The following is a 15,813-nucleotide window of genomic DNA, read 5'->3' on the forward strand; positions in this document are numbered from 1 at the left end:
GACAAATGATGACAGTTAATGCCATAGTGGAAATATGTCAATACCAGTCTTAATCTTGAACATTCAAAAATCATATATATTCATGTATACATGATTTTAAAACATGGTAAGACTTAATATGTATTCACGGTGTTTGCTATTGCAATTATATGATAGTTAAATGAATGAAATGGAACTGGTGAACTTAGAGTAATTAGTTGTAATTATGTCATTATAATTGAAAAAATATGTCTGTGTTTTCTACCTACCATTTATGAAATTTGACATTTGCTTGAAAAATAAAAATCAATATCTATGCTTGCATGAAGTACAAATAAATGTGTAGTGATAAAACAAATTAATACCATACATATATTTTTTTAGTATGTTCTTCCCCTGAACAAATTATGTCTCCCTTCCTCTTTTATTTGAAATAGTTTTTAAAGTAATGATAATTTCATGTGAGAATTCTGGCTTTATACTTCCTAAATTTACCTAGTTATGAAAATAAACAAAAAACTAGTAGGCAGGGCAATTTGTCACAGTTTCTGTGCTTAGAAATAGGAATTAATTAAAACCTTAAGAGATTCCTCATTTGATTTTCCGTACTTTTGAGACATGAAAGGGTGAATGCAAAGGTAAACTTTCAGATGCTCCTTATATCCTAATCATATCACACGTGCCTCCTGGCAATCTGTTGCTTAAAACTCAAGGGACCTAATGCTTAATGAGAATGTTTTTCTGATTAGGAAACAAAAACATATAGTCTTTTGGAATAGATTCTAACAGTCTAGAGCGAATGGGATAAATTCACTAACATACTTCGAAGAACCAGCACCTAAAAATGATTTTTGTTGTTTTATTGTTTGCATTCTTAAGTAACTCATTTCAATATTTAATTATTATGAAAATATTAGTGAGACATTTTACTTTTTTTTATAAGTCATAGAAATTCTGAGTAGGTACATTTCTGTAACCACATGTGGCTAGTCAGTGCTGTGCTTGGACAGTGAACCTCTACGCTTTCAGTTCAAAACATTTAATGAGCACACTATGAGCCATAACTTTAACTCCTAATTAAATAAGAGTTCTGAATTTTAGAATTTGTTGATAAGGAAGGTTTCCAAATGAAGAAAAACATTTTCATAGAGATTAAGTGTAATATGGAGATACAGAGCATAAAGAAGCTTTCTTTTGCAGTGGAAAGATATATGGGTCTAGTATTTGAAAGTGTTTCTCAAATGCAGAAAAGGTTAAAAAGAAGTGTTAAAAATGTCTGAAAAAGGGGGCGCCTGGGTGGCTCTGTTGGTTAAGCGTCTGACTTCAGCTGATGTCATGATTTCCCAGTTCATGAGTTCAAGCTCCCCATCGGGCTCTGTGCTGACCACTCAGAGCCTGGAGCCTGCTTCGGATTCTGTGTCTCCTTCTCTCTCTGCCTCTCCCCCACTTTTGCTCTGTCTCTGTCTCTGAAAAATAAGTGCAAAAAATTTTTTTTAATCTTAAAATTACTTTAAATGTTTGAGCCTTTTAAACAGTTTTAAATTGTACTCACTGTAGTAATCTTAAGGTTGCCTAGCAAGCCTTACTAAAATGCATCTGTCCCAGCTATACTTATAGAATTCTGATTTAGTGAGTGTTTTCTGGGTCCAGGAAATTGTTCTCATTTATTAAACATCTCCATTGTTTCTAATATAAGTAGTCCACAAATTTTGAGAAACACTGTTTTCGTGTCTGGAGTGACTTAGTTTTTCCTTTAGTCAATAGTTTCTTAGGGCTTTTGTTCTACATTAGTACTTTGAAGAAACAAAAATTAGGGGAAGTTCATCTTGGTGGGTTATCTATCTTCTTATTTTTACATCTCACACATAAAGTAATTATTAACATTATCTTTATTTTCAACATTTTTCAATGGTTATTTTTTCTCCATGAATGTTTTTTATTTATATCATGCTGTTTATGTTTTATATGGGTAATATTACCTTGAATTTCTCTAAGTATATTCTTTAGAGATTTTTAAAAGCTATTTTGTTTCCAAAACGCCTGGGTGGCTCAGTCAGTTAAGTGTCCAACTCTTGGTTTTGGCTCAGGTCATGATCTCACAGTTCTTGGGTTCGAGCCCTACATCAGGCTCTGTGCTGTCACTACAGAGCCTGCTTGGGATTCTCGCTCTCCTCTTTCTGCTCCTCCCCCATTCCCTCTCTGTCTCTCTGTCTCTCCCCCTCAAAATAAATAAATCAAAAAACTTAAAAAAAAAAAGGAACTATTTTGTTTCTTCCAAGTTCAATTTTTGGGATTATTGACTTTTCTTTTTCCGTTCTGATGATTATTATGCGCATGTATGATGATCTTGGTGGTTAATATTATATCTACTCTCTACCGAAACTACCGCACCTTAGACACCTTAGACAATCTTAAGCTTGTCTTCATTGACTAACAAGTCTTCTTTCAAGAGCTACAAAATATCGCCTTTACTTTTTAGCATTTATCTGCCTGCTGACATTTTTGCAAATGTTTGAGAGTTTTTGAGCTGCTGATTCTGTAATAGCTAATCCTGTGCTTTAGATCTCTAAAATCATTTATACTCTTTTCAGTTTTCTAATTTTTGCTTAGCGAAAGGTAAATTTTTTCATGATCGATTTGTGATTACCCAAAATTTAAGTGGGAATGTGAAAGTGATTTTAAATGTAGCACAATCAGTGTTTAGTTCAATAGTGCCTTCACTAAACTTGGAGTTTTAAAGTCTACCCAACAGTCACATTGTTTTTCTTTGCCTTCAAGATATTTCAAAACCCTGGAAAGGTATCTGCATTCTAGTTGCTGTTAAGAAATCATGAAGTTATGTCCTTGGAAAGTACATTTCATCCATGTTTCCTTCCTCTATACCTATAAAGTAAAATTAATACACCCTAAAGATTTTGAAATGATATAATTGGTAACTTTTAAAAATAGCTATTTCATATAGGATTTGTTTTTTTCATTTTTGCCTCAGTTGCCAAATAGGCAAACTAGTATAGTCTTATTTTTCGACAATTACATTATTAGAAATGTGAAATAAATAAGTTATGGCCCTGAAAAAATTATGTGAGTATATGCAAATAGTGCTAAAGTACTAGCTACTGAAGCATTAACCTCTTAGAGCAAGTATCTAAATATGACATGCCCGCACTGTTACCCCATACTGGACAACTGCAGAAAAAGTAAGCTGTTGCCTGAGGAAATACATCTGCTTTCTCTAAGTGAAGCAAAATCAACCAAAGAGCACATTAATGGTTAGAGAACAGACTATACTGTTTAGGAGTAAATACATGAATACATACATGTTCCTCTCACACTTTTGGCACATGACTGCTTCTAGGACATTTTTCACAATCCAAATATGCATCAAATTAGAAACAAAGCTTTAGAATTTGGGGCAAAATAGGCAAGTGGACATTTCTGGGCTTTCATGCGAGAGGGTGAGGAAGGCCATGATGAAAGAAATTTGTAGAGGATTCATGTATATTTCAACACTCAGCAAAGATATGAGAAAATTACCACACAGTTTTATCACATAATATCACAGAATTTTTATTTTAGAGGGAAAACTGAATAATGTTTGACCTGTAAGCCAGGTCCATAAATGAGAGGTTCTCAAAGAAAAAGAATGTTAATACTGATATATATGATAATGCTTAATAGAGTGCCTGGCAGGAAAATTGAAGCAATCTTTAGATAATTCACATTATTAAGAGTTCTTTTTTCAAATATGTTTATGCATGGTCTTCAGAAAAAAAAATCTTTATCAAAATTCTTAGTTTTATAAAATATATGGGAAACCAATCACAAACTGAATAAGAAGATGATGTATTACATTTGAGTTTTGATTTAATATTCTCTTCACAACTCATAAAACATAGTCCTGACTTTCTAGTCACTGCAATGACACAAGTAAAAAAAGTAAAATATATGTATATTAGAAAGGAAGAAATAAAACTGTTCCTATTTGTATATGACAAGGTTGCCTATATAAACATTCTGACAAATATACAAAAATAAAAATAAAAACTTATGGAATTAACAAATGAGTTCACCAAGTTTATCAGATACAAGATGAACATACAAAAATAAATTGTATTTCTATGTACTAGCAATGAACACATGACCAAATTAAAAATGAAATACCATACATACTAGCTCAAAAATAATGGAATACATAGATATAAATTTAACAATACATGTCAAATATTTGCTTGCCAGAATCTACAAAATGATGATAAAGTGTTTAAGATCTAAGTAAATGAGAAAACATTTTGTGATTATGAATTTGAAGATTTCACAGAGTAAAGATGTCAAGTCTCAACAAACTGATATACAGACTTAATCAATTCCTATCATACTCTCGGCAAAATTTTTTTGTAAATATAGACAAGATTATTCCAAAATTTATATGGAAATGTATAGAGCTCAGAATGACTAAAATAATGTTGACAGAAAAAAGAATAAACTGGGAGGCAATCAGTCTATCTGATTTCCAGGTTTATTATACAGTTTCAGTATTCAGGCCATGCAAATTGTAGAGGTTTTGATACATAGATTACTGGAACAGAATAGAGAGTTTGGTAATGGATCTATACAAACCTGCCTGACTTTGACAAAAATGCAAAAAAACGATTCAATGTCACCTTTCCACAAAGGTTGATGGATCTCCCACCTCATACAAAAAGTAACTCAAAATAAATCATGAACTTCAATATAAAACTATAAATCTTTTAGAAGAAAATTAAGAGAAAATATTCTGGCTTCCAGGCTAGGCCAAAAGTTCTTAGATTTGACACCAAAAACATAATCCATAAAAGGAAAATAAAACAAATCTTTTGCTCTATGATAGACCGTTTTAAGAGCTTCAGAGACAAGACAGACTGAAGAAAACATTTGCAAATCACAAAGGATTAGTATCTAAAATGTACACAGAACTTTCAACACTCAATAGGAAGAAAAATAAGCAATCCAAAATGCAAAAAAGTCACAGATATTTCATTGAAAAAATACATAAAAAACAAACACGTGAAAAGATGTGTTCAATATTACAAGCTACTTGAGTTCCTTCGCTTGACATCTGAAAATACTAAAAACTCAAGTTTAAGAATATGTTTTGGTGATCCACATGTAGCCTTTCCCACTTGAGCTAGAGCTACTGTGGTATTATCTTGAGGAGATGAGCAACACTTTTTTGCCTCCTACTTTCTTCTTTGGGTTTGAAATCTGGAGGAAGTTGAGAGAAATATCAAGCTCCAACATGCAGAATTTGGTCAATTGTTTCCTCTAAAATACTGTTTTGCATCAGAGCTAACTATATCTAATTCATTTTGCCTGTAACTCATTTTGCCTGAATCTAGGTTTCACTTGTCCAGGATTCTCTAAAGTATTTAGTCTAAACACTTATACGAATATGTGTCAATTTATGAGAAACCTGGAGCCATTTTGCCATGTACATGTTTTCAGGAACCATGTGTGACAATCTTTCCACAACCCATAACCCACATGCAGAAGAATCATCTATCTAAGCAGAAGGATACCAGAATCCTAACTTGCCAAGAAAGCCTTTTGACTTGCTTCCATGTTTGTGTGTGTACAGGGGGAGAAGCCTGAGCGAAATGAGAAGAAAGGTTATGTAAATGATTAAACAAACACAATACCTGTTTTTCCTTTTACCCAGATAACCGAAACACAGAAGAGATCAGATTAAAAGGAAAAGATGCCCACCCCATTATGGATATAAAGCAGGAAGAAGGCATAAACATGCCCCTGCCTTCCTCGTTCTCATACTGCCACCTAACACAGGGACACTTTGCCATGCTTTGGCTACTCTGAAGGGACAAAGGGAAGACAAGGAGAATATCCTGTAAACATAAACCAGAGAGGCAATAACTCTGAAAATAAAGTGAATGTGGCTGGAGATGAAGTATCAGTCTCTAATAGTGTCAATAAGGTTCATGAGACTTCCTTTACATTACAATTGCCATCCAAAGAAATAGTATCCCATGGACCAGATAAGACCAGCTCTAAATGGCCACTTTGTACAAGAGAAGGAATAATCATGACAAAGGTAATAAAGAGAAGATCTGGCCCCTTACTAGTTTTTCTGTTCAGCCAAGTAAGCTCTGAAGTGTCTGTTATAATTCAAAGATAGGAGAGTCTTCCAAAGTTAATAACTATAAACTAATTAGCAGCACTGAATGGTGTCTGGGCACGTGTGTATGTGTTTGTGCAATCAAAATGTATAATGAGAGATTTCTTGATTTCACAAATTATGGAAAATTTTATACTTCTTATGAGTACTTATTTTCTTCTTTTCTTTCAATATTTAAAGTAGATGGATGTGGAAACCAACAGAGAATAAGAAGACCCTTTCGGAAATGAGTTAACATATCATTATCATCTCTGCCAATTAGCATTTATTGGGCAACTGGGCACTTGGAACTTCAAGAATCTCCACAGAGACCCCATAGTGAGACAGGTTTCTATGTTTTATAGTCATCTATTTGAGAACAAGATTAATCTGCAAATGCATTACATCATGTGGAATTATTCTTGGGTTTGTTTTTCTAAGGGAAATTATTTTTTAAGCAAGTTAATCTGTATTATCTCATTCAAATATTCATGATTGGAAATTTATTTGTTTCAATAAATATGATTTTACATATTGGAAGGAAGGAAGTTGGAAGGAGTTTACCTTGTAAATTGTTGCTATGAGCTTTGGGAGAGCTATAAACCAATTCTTACCCATGGTGACATATATCTACACATTGAATTATTCTTTTCAATCTGATGTCATTGAAAGTAAACAGCTGGTCCACTCCAGGGGACAATTTTCCATGTTAAATGTCATTGAACATGAAATTCACTCTGATGCTATCAAAATCTTCTTTTTTGTAGCAGCTCTAATCTGGTATCACTTTTCTATAAGTTTTGTAATAGAATTAACCAAAAGCTAATAGTATTGTCTGTCCTTGTCTCCATTTTTAAAAACTAATGTTCGTAATTCCTCTCGGAGTCTGACACTTAGACCAAAAAAATAGCTCTCATATATGCATACACAAACAGGGCCATTTTGAAGTTTTTGAGAAGTAAATAACAATTTATAAATGTGTTGGGAGTCACAAATTTACTCTCTCAGCAAGTTAGATATGGAGAAGAAATTGATTTCTTCGTATAATTTACTTACCTTCAAAAAGAGACCCTACCGGCTGCTGATGAGCTGCTTAGTCCCAGCTGCTGATTCTCACAGTCCTTTACATAATGATTTTTCTTTGAGATAATTGTTCAGTGTTGCTGTTATTGTTGCCTCAACATTTGCTCCTCTCTGAGGTTGTGTTTGGTGGGACACATGATGCTTTGGTAGAACCGTTAAGAAGGCAGGGCTCTAGGGGTGCCTGGGTGGCTCAGTCAGTTAAGTGTCTGACTTCAGCTCAGGTCATGATCTCACAGTGTGTGAGTTCGAGCCCCCCATTGGGCTCTGTGCTGACAGCTCAGAACCTGGAGGCTGCTTCAGATTCTGTGTCTCCCTCTCTTTCTGCCCCTCCCCTGCTCATGCCCTTTCTCTGTCTCAAAAATAAAAACTTTTTTAAAAAATAAAAAAAAAAAAAAGAAGGCAGAGCTCCATAGAGACAGTGCTGGAGCGAGAGAGCCAGAAAGGCACTGGGCGACTCTGTGCCCCACTGAGGAAAATAATTAAACCTGGGCAAAGGGGATCCTAAGAAACCAAGAGGCAAAATGTCATCGTATTCATTCTTTGTGCTAGCTTGCCGAGAGGAGCGCAAGAAGCACCCAGATGCTTCAGTCAGCTTCTCAGAGTTTTCTCGTAAGTGCTCAGAGAGGTGGAAGACCATGTCTGCTAAAGAGAAAGGAAAACTTGGAGACATGCAAAGGTGGACAAGGCGCTTTATGAAAGAGGAATGAAAGCTAATATCCCCGCTAAAGGGGAAAAAAAAAGAAGTTGCAGGATTCCAATGCACCCAAGGGTCCTGCTTTGGCCTTTTTCTTGTTTTGTTTTGAGTATTGCTCCCAAATCAAAGAGGAACATCCCAGCCTATCCATTGGTAATGTTGCAAAGAAACTGGGAGAGACATGGAATAATACTGCCACAGATGACAAGCAGTCCCACTAAAAGAAGGCTGCCAAACTGAAGGAAAAATATGAAAAGGATATCGCTGCATACTGGACTAAAGGAAAGCCTGATGCAGAAAAAAAGGGAGTGTCAAGCTGAAAAAAACAAGAAAAAGAAGGAAGAGGAGGAAGACAGGGAAGATGAACAGTATGAGGAGGAAGATGAAGAGAATGATGATGAATAAGTTAGTCCTAGCAGTTTTCTTTCTTGTCTATAAAGCATTTAAGCCCCCCTGTACACAGTTCCTTTTAAAGAAAAAGATTGAATGTAAGGCTGTGTAATATTTGTTTTTAAACTGTACGGCATCTTTTTTTGTATAGTTAATACACTCCTAAATGTGTCTTTAGATAGCCCTGTGTTGGTGGTACTTTAATAGCCACTAACCTTGCCTGGTGCAATGTGGGGGTGTAAATTGGCATGGAAATTTAAAGCAGGTTCTTGCTGGTTCACAGCACAAATTAGTTATATATGGGGATGGTAGTTTTTTCATCTTCAGTTGTCTCTGGTACAGTTTATACAAAATAATTGTTGCTCTGTTAACTGAATACCGCTCTGTAATTGCAAAAAAAAAAAAAAAAAAAAAAAAGTTGCAGCTGTTTTGTTGACATTCTGAACACTTCTAAGTAAATACATTGTTTTTATTTATTTATTTATTTATTTACTTTTTTTTAATATATGAAATTTATTGTCAAATTGGTTTCCATACAACACCCAGTGCTCATCCCAAAAGGTGCCCTCCTCAATATCCATCACCCACCCTCCCTTCCCTCCCACCCCTCATCAACCCTCAGTGTGTTCTCAGTTTTTAACAGTCTCTTATGCTTTGGCTCTCTCCCACTCTAACCTCTTTTTTTTTTTTTTTCCTTCCCTTCCCCCATGGGTTTCTGTTAAGTTTCTTAGGATCCACATAAGAGTGAAACCATATGGTATCTGTCTTTCTCTGTATGGCTTATTTCACTTAGCATCACACTCTCCAGTTCCATCCACGTTGCTACAAAAGGCCATATTTCATTCTTTCTCATTGCCACATAGTATTCCATTGTGTATATAAACCACAATTTCTTTATCCATTCATCAGTTGATGGACATTTAGGCTCTTTCCATAATTTGGCTATTGTTGAGAGTGCTGCTATAAACATTGGGGTACAAGTGCCCCTATGCATCAGCACTCCTGTATCCCTTGGATAAATTCCTAGCAGTGCTATTGCTGGGTCATAGGGTAGGTCTATTTTTAATTTTCTGAGGAACTTCCACACTGTTTTCCAGAGCGGCTGCACCAATTTGCATTCCCACCAACAGTGCAAGAGGGTTCCCCTTTCTCCACATCCTCGCCAGCATCTATAGTCTCCTGATTTGTTCATTTTGGCCACTCTGACTGGCGTGAGGTGATATCTGAGTGTGGTTTTGATTTGTATTTCCCTGATAAGGAGCGACGCTGAACATCTTTTCATGTGCCTGTTGGGCCATCCGGATGTCTTCTTTAGAGAAGTGTCTTTTCATGTTTTCTGCCCATTTCTTCACTGGGTTATTTGTTTTTCAGGTGTGGAGTTGGCGAGCTCTTTATAGATTTTGGATACTAGCCCTTTGTCCGATATGTCATTTGCAAATATCTTTTCCCATTCCGTTGGTTGCCTTTTAGTTTTGTTGGTTGTTTCCTTTGCTGTGCAGAAGCTTTTTATCTTCATAAGGTCCCAGTAATTCACTTTTGCTTTTAATTCCCTTGCCTTTGGGGATGTGTCAAGTAGGAGATTGCTACGCCTGAGGTCAGAGAGGTCTTTTCCTGCTTTCTCCTCTAAGGGTTTGATGGTTTCCTGTCTCACATTCAGGTCCTTTATCCATTTTGAGTTTATTTTTGTGAATGGTGTGAGAAAATGGTCTAGTTTCAACCTTCTGCATGTTGCTGTCCAGTTCTCCCAGCACCATTTGTGAAAGAGACTGTCTTTTTTCCATTGGACGTTCTTTCCTGCTTTGTCAAAGATGAGTTGGCCATACGTTTGTGGGTCTAGTTCTGGGGTTTCTATTCTATCCTATTGGTCTATGTGTCTGTTTTTGTGCCATACCATGCTGTCTTGATGATGACAGCTTTGTAGTAGAGGCTAAAGTCTGGGATTGTGATGCCTCCTGCTTTGGTCTTCTTCTTCAAAATTACTTTGGCTATTCGGGGCCTTTTGTGGTTCCATATGAATTTTAGGATTGTTTGTTCTAGCTTCGAGAAGAATGCTGGTGCAATTTTGATTGGGATTGCATTGAATGTGTAGATAGCTTTGGGTAGTATTGACATTTTGACAATATTTATTCTTCCAATCCATGAGCAGGGGATGTCTTTCCATTTCTTTATATCTTCTTCAATTACCTTCATAAGCTTTCTATAGTTTTCAGCATACAGATCTTGTACATCTTTGGTTAGATTTATTCCTAGGTATTTTATGCTTCTTGGTGCAATTGTGAATGGGATCAGTTTCTTTATTTGTCTTTCTGTTGCTTCATTGTTAGTGTATAAGAATGCAACTGATATCTGTACATTGATTTTGTATCCTGCAACTTTGCTGAATTCATGTATCAGTCTAGCAGACTTTTGGTGGAGTCTATCGGATTTTCCATGTATAATATCATGTCATCTGCAAAAAGCGAAAGCTTGACTTCATCTTTGCCAATTTGGATGCCTTTGATTTCCTTTTGTTGTCTGATTGCTGATGCTAGAACTTCCAGCACTATGTTAAACAACAGCAGTGAGAGTGGGCATCCCTGTCGTGTTCCTGATCTCAGGGAAAAAGCTCTCAGTTTTTCCTCATTGAGAATGATGTTAGCTGTGGGCTTTTCATAAATGGCTTTTATGATCTTTAAGTATGTTCCTTCTATCCCGACTTTCTCAAGGGTTTTTATTAAGAAAGGGTGCTGGATTTTGTCAAAGGCCTTTTCTGCATCGATTGACAGGATCATATGGTTCTTCTTTTTTTTTTTTTTTTGTTAATGTGATGTATCATGTTGATTGATTTGCGAATGTTGAACCAGCCCTGCATCCCAGGAATGAATCCCACTTATCATGGTGAATAATTCTTTTTATATGCCGTTGAATTCGATTTGCTAGTATCTTATTGAGAACTTTTGCATCCATATTCATCAGGGATATTGGCCTGTAGTTCTCTTTTTTTATTGGGTCTCTGTCTGGTTTAGGAATCAAAGTAATACTGGCTTCAAAGAATGAGTCTGGAAGTTTTCCTTCCCTTTCTACTTCTTGGAATAGCTTGAGAAGGATAGGTATTATATCTGCTTTAAACGTCTGGTAGAACTCCCCTGGGAGGCCATCTGGTCCTGGACTCTTATTTTTTGGGAGATTTTTGAGAACCGATTCAATTTCTTCGCTGGTTATGGGTCTGTTCAAGCTTTCTATTTCCTCCTGATTGAGTTTTGGAAGAGTGTGGGTGTTCAGGAATTTGTCCATTTCTTCCAGGTTGTCCAATTTGTTGGCATATAATTTTTCATAGTATTCCCTGATAATTGTTTGTATCTCTGAGGGATTGGTTGTAATCATTCCATTTTCATTCATGATTTTATCTATTTGGGTCATCTCCCTTTTCTTTTTGAGAAGCCTGGCTAGAGGTTTGTCAATTTTGTTTATTTTTTCAAAAAACCAACTCTTGGTTTCGTTGATCTGCTCTACAGTTTTTTTAGACTCTATATTGTTTATTTCTGCTCTGATCTTTATTATTTCTCTTCTTCTGCTGGGTTTGGGGTGTCTTTGCTGTTCTGCTTCCATTTCCTTTAGGTGTGCTGTTAGATTTTGTATTTGGGATTTTTCTTGTTTCTTGAGATAGGCCTGGATTGCAATGTATTTTCCTCTCAGGACTGCCTTCGCTGCATCCCAAAGCGTTTGGATTGTTGTATTTTCATTTTCGTTTGTTTCCATATATTTTTAATTTCTTCTCTAATTGCCTGGTTGACCCACTCATTCGTTAGTAGGGTGTTCTTTAACCTCCATGCTTTTGGAGGTTTTCCAGACTTTTTCCTGTGGTTGATTTCAGGCTTCATAGCATTGTGGTCTGAAAGTATGCATGGTATGATTTCAATTCTGGTAAACTTATGAAGGGCTGTTTTGTGACCCAGTATATGATCTATCTTGGAGAATGTTCCATGTGCACTCGAGAAGAAAGTATATTCTGTTGCTTTGGGATGCAGAGTTCTAAATATATCTGTCAAGTCCATCTGATCCAATGTCTCATTCAGGGCCCTTGTTTCTTTACTGACCGTGTGTCTAGATGATCTATCCATTTCTGTAAGTGGGGTGTTAAAGTCCCCTGCAATTACCACATTCTTCTCAATGAGGTTGCTTATGTTTATGAGTAGTTGTTTTATATATTTGGGGGCTCTGGTATTCGGCGCATAGACATTTATAATTGTTAGCTCTTCCTGATGGATAGACCCTGTAATTATTATATAATGCCCTTCTTCATCTCTTGTTACAGCCTTTAATTTAAAGTCTAGTTTGTCTGATAGAAGTATGGCTACTCCAGCTTTCTTTTGGCTTCCAGTAGCATGATAAATAGTTCTCCATCCCCTCACTCTCAATCTAAAGGTGTCCTCAGATCTGAAATGAGTCTCTTGTAGACAGCAAATAGATGGGTCTTGTTTTTTTATCCATCCTGATACCCTATGTCTTTTGGTTGGCGCATTTAATCCATTTACATTCAGTGTTATTATAGAAAGATACGGGTTTAGAGTCATTGTGATGTCCATAGGTTTCATGCTTGTAGTGATGTCTCTTGTACTTTGTCTCACAGGATCCCCCTTAGGATCTCTTGTAGGGCTGGTTTAGTGGTGACAAATTCCTTCAGTTTTTGTTTGTTTGGGAAGACCTTTATCTCTCCTTCTATTCTAAATGACAGACTGGCTGAATAAAGGATTGTCTGCTGCATATTTTTCCTGTTTAGCACACTGAAAATATCGTGCCAATTCTTTCTGGCCTGCCAGGTTTCAAAAGAGAGATCAGTCACGAGTCTTATAGGTCTCCCTTTATATGTGAGGGCACGTTTATCCCTTGCTGCTTTCAGAATTTTCTCTTTTTCCTTGTATTTTGCCAGTTTCACTATGATATGTCGTGCAGAAGATCGATTCAAGTTACGTCTGAAGGGAGTTCTCTGTGCCTCTTGGATTTTAATGCCTTTTTCCTTCCCCAGTTCAGGGAAGTTCTCAGCTATAATTTCTTCAAGTACCCCTTCAGCACCTTTCCCTCTCTCTTTCTCCTCTGGGATACCAATTATGCGTATATTATTTCTTTTAGTGTATCACTTAGTTCTCTAATTTTCCCCTCATACTCCTGGATTTTTTTCTCTCTCTTTCTCTCAGCTTCCTCTTTTTCCATAACTTTATCTTCTAGGTCACCTATTCTCTCCTCTGCCTCTTCAAGCCGAGCTGTCGTCATTTCCATTTTGTTTTGCATTTCGTTTAAAGTGCTTTTCAGCTCCTCGTGACTGTTCCTTAGTCCCTTGATCTCTGTAGCAAGAGATTCTCTGCTGTCCTCTATACTGTTTTCAAGCCCAGCGATTAATTTTATGACTATTATTCTAAATTCACTTTCTGTTATATTATTTAAATCCTTTTTGATCAGCTCATTAGCTGTTGTTATTTCCTGGAGATTCTTCTGAGGGGAATTCTTCCGCTTGGTCGTTTTGGATAGTCCCTGGCGTGGTGAGGACCTGCAGGGCACTTCCCCTGTGGTGTGGTGTATAACTGGAGTTGGTGGGCGGGGCCGCAGTCTGTCCTGATGTCTGCCCCCAGCCCACCGTTGGGGCCACAGTCAGACTGGTGTGTGCCTTCTCTTCCCCTCTTCTAGGGGCGGGATTCACTGTGGGGTGGCGTGGCCTGTCTGGGCTACTTGCACACTGCCAGGCTTGTGGTGCTGGGGATCTGGCGTATTAGCTGGGGTGGGTAGGCAAGGTGCACGGGGGCAGGAGGGGCAGGCTTAGCTCGCTTCTCCTTAGGTGATCCACTTCAGGAGGGGCCCTGTGGCAGCGGGAGGGAGTCAGACCCGCTGCCGGAGGAGTGGCTCCATAGAAGCACAGCATTGGGTGTTTGCGCGGAGCAAGCAAGTTCCCTGGCAGGAACTGGTTCCCTTTGGGATTTTGGCTGGGGGATGGGCGGGGGAGATGGCGCTGGCGAGCGCCTTTGTTCCCCGCCTAACTGAGCTCTCTTGTCCCGGGGCTCAGCAACTCTCCCTCCCTTTGTCCTCCAGCCTTCCCGCTTTCCGAGCAGGGCTGTTAACTTATGACCTCCCAGATGCTAAGTCGCGCTTGCTGAGGGAACACACTCCGTCCGTCCGGCCCCTCCACTTTTGCCAGCCAGACTCGGGGGCTCTGCTTGGCTGGCGAGCTGCCCCTCCGCCCCGGCTCCCTCCCGCCAGTCCGTGGAGCACGCACGGCCTAGCCGCCCTTCCTACCCTCTTCCGTGGGCCTTTCTTCTGCGCTTGGCTCCAGAGACTCCGTTCTGCTAATCCTCTGGCGGTTTTCTGGGTTATTTAGGCAGGTGTAGGTGGAATCTAAGTGATCAGCAGGACGCGCGGTGAGCCCAGCGTCCTCCTACGCTGCCATCTTCTTCCCCTCAGCTACATTGTTTTTATTTAAAAAAAAAAAAGGGGCAGAGAAATGTGGTCAGGCAGGATGATGTTGCACTCCAGACAGTTCCCTATACAGCACTGATGCTGAGTTAGGAGCTGGTAGACTTACTAGGAAACCTGTCCAGGCAGAGAGAAATGGCTTTATAATAAGCACTGTGTGCATAGCATCTAATTGTGGAGCTAGATACAGGCTAAGGAAACTAACTGAGAAGGTTTTCATTTCTAAGCTCTGATCCATCTGAGAAAGACTACAACTCTGACCACAAATGCCAGCAGCAGACAACATCATGATGCCCAGGAAAGGGACCAGGCTAGCCACATCCCAAACTTATCAAGCCAGCCATTTTGTAATTTGGTCGGAGGATTCAGAGAACACCTTGAGGTAATGATGATTCATTTATTTTGCCATTATGAGATCAGATGTTCACAATGCTCCCTGAGAGCAGCCAGAGTGAAAATAAAATATGAGAGGAGTTGAGAAATTATCTTCCAGAAAGATTGAACATTACCTAAAATGTCTGTTTATGTTCTTAAATCGGACTTGGTTATGAAATGAAAAGGACAGAATGCTGTATTTCCCCCAACACTCAACAGGTTCCACTACTTATCAAATCTGGTGCCCAGGCTACATGCACTATAAATGCAGCCTCAAATAAAACAAATAACCCTCAGCATAGGGTTCCTAACAGAAATAAATGCAGAAGATAATGACAGGCAAAATCATATTTCATTTATGGCTGGCCTTTAATTTTGAATCTCAATAACTCAGGAACTCAAGTGAGCTGGGATAAACCTTGCCTAGTATTCTGCCTAAGCTAAATCAGAGAAATGATCTGTAAGAAAAAGGTCAGCTCTATTTCACCTATATGAAAATGGTTATTTGTTAATCTGACTCACTTTTATAGCAAAAGGAAGAACAAAAATATATAAATTTTAAAAAAGATTAATACAAATAAAAACCTACACTGGAACATTAGTACAAATGGATAATAAAGGTGTGGAAACAGGACAAATGGGAAAGCACAGGCCTGTTATTTAGAGTGACATCATCCTAAACTGATCTGTCCATGCTTTCTAG

General features: G+C 37.9%; 1 long non-coding RNA gene and 1 pseudogene across 4 annotated transcripts in view; both read left to right on the forward strand.

Annotated features, from left to right (window-relative positions):
- LOC123608946 overlaps positions 1–15,098 on the forward strand; it is a 164,624-nt gene extending 149,526 nt beyond the window's left edge. For all 4 annotated transcript variants that reach the window (XR_006717527.1, XR_006717529.1, XR_006717530.1 and 1 more), the window contains exons 4-6: positions 5,675–5,860; positions 6,329–6,466; positions 14,963–15,098. This is a non-coding gene — a long non-coding RNA (uncharacterized LOC123608946). The remainder of the gene's footprint in view (positions 1–5,674; positions 5,861–6,328; positions 6,467–14,962) is intronic.
- Positions 7,647–8,385, forward strand: LOC123609804 (annotated as a pseudogene).
- Positions 15,099–15,813: the final 715 nt, after the last annotated feature.

This window comes from Leopardus geoffroyi, chromosome B2 (genome assembly GCF_018350155.1).
Source record: "Leopardus geoffroyi isolate Oge1 chromosome B2, O.geoffroyi_Oge1_pat1.0, whole genome shotgun sequence".
Taxonomy (NCBI): domain Eukaryota; kingdom Metazoa; phylum Chordata; class Mammalia; order Carnivora; family Felidae; genus Leopardus; species Leopardus geoffroyi.